Consider the following 5,295-nt stretch of genomic DNA (forward strand, 5'->3'; position numbering starts at 1 on the left):
CCATTCCAGACACCCCACCCAGTCAGCGAGACAAAGCAACTGCAGAAATTTACAAGTTGCTAGAGAAGAGGTCCCCACAGACCAAATCATATCCAGAACCTACTCGAGGTTCTTTTTGATTCCAAAAAAGATGGGGGACTGGAGGCCCATTCTAGATCTCCGTAGACTGGACTGGAGACCCATTCTAGATCTCAGCAGACTGAACAAAAAAAAAAAAAAAAAGAAAAAAATCAAAGTTCCAGATGATGACACTGCAGTCTATATTCCCTTTTCTCAGGAAAGATGATTGGATGTGCTCAAAAGATCTCCAAGATGCGTACTACCATATAAAAATGGACAGATGATCAAATAAATACTTGCACTTCCGGCTGGGAGCCGGTCATTACCAATTTCAAGCCCTGCCCTTTGGTCTCACTACAGCCCCTAGAGTGTCCAAATGGCATGGCAGTGGTTACGGCTAACTTGATGTTGGGGATTCGACTGGCTCCTGTCCACCACCACCAATCATCTACTACAAGCGAGGGACGAAACAATACTACTTTGCGCTAGGCTAGGCATTACAGTAAACCTCAGTCTACCTTGTTGCCTTCACAGTATATTACTTTCTTAGGCGCAGAATTGGATTCAACACAAATGGTGGCAAAACTTACCCCAGTGAGAATTTAGTCCATCGTCGAATCAGGGTGGCGAGGTATGTATTATAGGTTCTGGGCACCATGGCAGCTGCAATCATCCTAGTTCCTCTAGCACGGCTGTACATGAGGGTTCTAGAGTGGCTACTCTCTGCCCAATGATCCATGCAGGATCTCCCTCTCACACACTGGATAATCACATGCAAGAAGGATCCTCTGGTGGCTATAAATGGAACTGTTGTCCATAGGCTGCCCGTTTGTATTTCCAGAGCTGATAGCAGTACTGACCATGGACGCTTGCCAGATCAGGTGGGCGGGGCATTATCTGGGAAAGATTCTCCAAGACTTATGGCAAGAACATGAGAGCCACTTGCACATCAATCTAAAGATGAGAGCAGTGCTGTATGTATTGCAGAATTTCGGGACTCTTCCGATCGGAACAGTTGCAATTCAAACAGACATGTCAGTAGTGTGGTACACAAGCAGGGAAAAAACAAATCATATCCCCTATGTCGAGAAGCACAATGGGTCTGGCAATGGGCTGTCACTTCTAACGTTTTCTGATGGCAATGTATAACCTGGGCAAATCCGGCGTAATAGTGGACAAACTCAGCAGAGCGATTCTGTTGCCTCAAGTGGTCCCTAAAACTAGAAATTGCAGAAGCTCTTCCAAAAAATGGGACCAGCCTTACTGCGACCTTTTTGCCACTTCCATGAATGCCAAATGCAACACCTACTTTGCTGTTATTCTCCCCCCCGGGAAGTCCCCAAGGGATGGACTTGTTCACGATTGGCCCTGGGACTTCTCTGCCTTTCTCCCCCTTTCCCTTAATACCCAAAGTACTTCAGAAAGCTAGCATGTTGAAGATCACCTTGATACTCATTGCACCTTACTGACCTCGACAAATTTGGTTCCCCTTTCTCTTGGCCCATATTTTGGAGGAACCATGGATTCTTGACCCAGTTCCAAACCTTTTAACCCACTAATTGGGGAAAGTTCCATCCATTCATCTAGACCCTGAAGTTTGACAGCATAGCTGCTCCAATTCCACATTTAGCCAGGTGTTAAAATTTTTTCCCGGCAGTTAAACATTTCTTGGTTTCTTCCCACAACCATCTACAATAACACTGTTTTCGAGTAAATGGGAAAAGATTTTCATACTGGGCTGTTAAGCACAATATATAGAACCTTTTACGTGTCCTATTAGTTCTAGAGTTTCTCGCCAAACTTTTTGATGAAGGGCAGCAGCAGCAGCTACCATCGGGGTACAATTGGCAGCCATTTCTAGTTTTCATACTGGCGAGTTTGGGAATGCCTGTCATGTCCCACAGGTTATGGAAGGCCTTTTTGAAAGGTACCTTCTTACTCGGACCCCCAATCAGGGAACCCCCACCCCCTTGGGACCTAAATGTTGTTTTCTTAGTGCTGCCACCCTTTGAACTTGCATCATCTTGTGATATAAAATTTTTGTCATGGAAGACACTTTTCTTAATAGCTGTTACTTTGCGAGACTAGTGTCGGAACCTCAAACACACACTATACTCCCTCCTTGTATAGTTTTTCACAGTGTGTCCCTAAGAACTAACCCCTCTTTCTTACCGAAAGTTTGTTCCGAAAACAATCTGAATCGATCTATTAAATTTACCAGTGTTTTTTCCGAACTATAGCGATAAGGCAGAATACAGATTGCATCAACTAGGTGTACATTGACGGCTACATTTTTATTTGCATAGGACCAAAGATTTCAGAAAGTCTGACCAGATTTGTGTCCTTTTCACAAAAGAAGGAAAGGATTGCCAGTTAAGTAATCTTGTCTCAATGGCTTGCACACTGCATTTCCTCATACAGTAGTAGACCATTACCAGGCAAAGTGAAGGGCCATTCTACAAGGGCGGTCTCTGTCTCCTGCTTTCTAAGCTAGACTTCCTATGGACTCTTATTTGTGCAGCTGCCACATGGGTGAGGCCTCATACCTTTATTACTCATTACAAAGTAGATGTGACCTCCTGGAGCAGGTCTTCCTTTGGTTTCACTGTATTGAAGAGCAGCTTGTTTTCCTGAGACACCATAGGATAAAGGTGCTAGGGATGCTGTCCCAGCCAGCAAGAATTAAGGCGAGATAGAGAACATAACATTAAGAAGTTATGTACTCGCCATAACATTCCATGTTTGTTGTCTATCTCACCTGTATTCTTACATCCCACCCACCTTCCCCCTCCTTTTTTCATGGAGGACCCGGCTGACCGTCTTTTGTATATTATATTGGTTTTGGAATCTTTTTCCTCCTCCTACAGTATTCACAACCTGTTATGAGTAGGTAGTATTACTTCTACTGCTTTCGCCTGCAAACAAGATGTAGGTAAATTACCTGGTGCATCATGGGGTAGGGGTTTGCCTCGAGCCAATGGAAGCTCTCGAGCTTTTGTATTGGGCCAAGTCGGAACCGATGCTCCATTCCAAACTCAAACAGCAAGAATATAGGTGAGATAGACGGCAAACGGTGAACATTTTGGTGAATACATAACTTATTACTGCAGTTGTTTATGTAGAGGAGATATGTGGGTGGCATTATCTTCAGTCTCTGTTAGACCAGATGTTAGCAAAGGTCAGGATTAACCTTAAGATGCAAGACTTTGTAGCGGACAAATTTCTGTTCTGAACGTAAAACATAAATGTACATTTATCCAACTTGTAAAACATAAATGTACATTTATCCAACTTGTAAGGAATTCATCAGGAACCTTTACTGGAATAAATGGGGGATGACTACACATATGGGAATGGTGGAGATAGTGTCTGTGACCCACTGAGTGAGGCATTGTTGCTAAAGTGACTGATAAGAGCATAGTTCTAATGAGAAATTTCTTTTAATGGTACAATGTTGAGCTGATTCTCAAGCAGGGTGGATGGACCCAGAAGACAGGCAAAAAGTAAAGCTTAAAAGACTAAGTTAATAAAGAAGGCCAGACTTCTATTGATAACCTCCCATGTAGTAATGATTGAAGTTATGACCTGACAGCTAAAGAAATGATGCAGATGCCTCTAGTAGGGGCATTGTAAAGCAAACACTAGAAGCATCAACGCCTTGTTTTCCAATGGGCATTTCACTACATGGTGCAAAAGACTGGCAAACTCAGCCTTTCCTGTCTTCTATCATAGCAGATGGTTATTTACTAAAAGGCATTTGTTTCAGGTGAAACGTCAGTTATTGGTGTGGAGCCAGAATGTGATGAACTGTTTCCACATTATTCTCCCTATTTTTAGGGAGGCAGAAACTAATGTATTTAAGGACAGTTATGTCACCATTTCAGGAAAAAAATTGATTGTAATGGATGTGCAGTTCTAGTGAAAACAGAAATGGCTCCATACATATGGCCTGAAAAGATGTGACCAGTGGTTTTGACCACCAGGAAAGTATTTTTCAAGACTAATTTCACAGATCCTTAAGAGATTGGGCCATGCTAGCTCGATATTCATGAAATTCGGGTTCTAGGATGAGGACTGGTCTTAAAGTTAGGTGGAGATGCAGAACCCCCTTAAGGAATTTTACCCAATACTGGGCTACAATTCTGTGCATTGTGAGGGCATGAGGAGTAGAGGTAGCTGCCATTAGAAGTTGACTGTAGAATGACTAAAGCTCCGTTACTGAGGTGTTTGAGAGGCGTCCATAACATTTAAAAAACATTTAAATACATCTCTACCCAAGTGGACAAAGCTCTTTCATTTATAAAATAAAGTTGGGTGGTACACTATATCTTAGCAGATTAATTCAGTTTTGACACCAGTGAAAGTCTAGCAAGATCAGAATGTTTGCAACCAGTGCCTAGCTTTAAATTAGAGTTGGTCATATTTCTGCCTTGGGGGATCCTCCTTTGTTAGAAATTAGGAAGGTTTTTTGTTTGAGAAACTCTGGAACCTGAAACCATGCCCTACTTGTCCATTGGGAGGGAGAGTTGGATTTTCTCCTTCAGTTTTGTAATGCGCCACAGAATGAGAAGGAATAATGGGAAGGGGTATAAAAATCACTTTTCTCACAAGTGGAACAGAGCAGATGAGGGGTAGAATGGTGATGGTTCATGTGACAAAATGTTCATTTTGTGGAGTGTTGCTAATTGAACCAGGAATGGCTTCTAAATCTGCAGCCCCAGGAGAAAACTAGAGCAGTAGCTTGAGGAATATGTCTGCACATTCACTGCATGAGTGTTATGAACTACTGAGGCAGTAATGCCACTATCTGTAGCGCTATTTAATGCCCTTCATCTCTTTATAGAGGAAATGCAGCTGCATGCCCTCTTTTCTTGATCCTTTAGACACTGCATAAAGGATTTTTGTTGGACCGGATTAGGATACATTCCAAGAGTTTCCCTTCCCTTGAACCATGAAGTAGCCAGTATGTGGTTTCTGCAGTGCCAGTGAAGCTTCTGTTTTTAACCTGCAGCAGGTTTATCTAAAGGTCATTGGTGAGCTCATCACAGGAGGAACCTAGCGTTACAGGTTTGACCTCAAAAGTTCTGTGGGCATATAGTGGCTCTGCAGCCACTAACTCGTTTTCTACATCATTAGATGTGCAGGTGGCACTGCCATTATTGTGTCATTTATTCTGGCAGACAATTATCCTGTGCATGGACTCGTGTTCTCACCCAGACGACTACCTGTCCTGTC

This window comes from Protopterus annectens, chromosome 6.part0, assembly GCF_019279795.1.
Source record: "Protopterus annectens isolate FY-2018-M chromosome 6.part0, PAN1.0, whole genome shotgun sequence".
Taxonomy (NCBI): Eukaryota; Metazoa; Chordata; order Ceratodontiformes; family Protopteridae; genus Protopterus; species Protopterus annectens.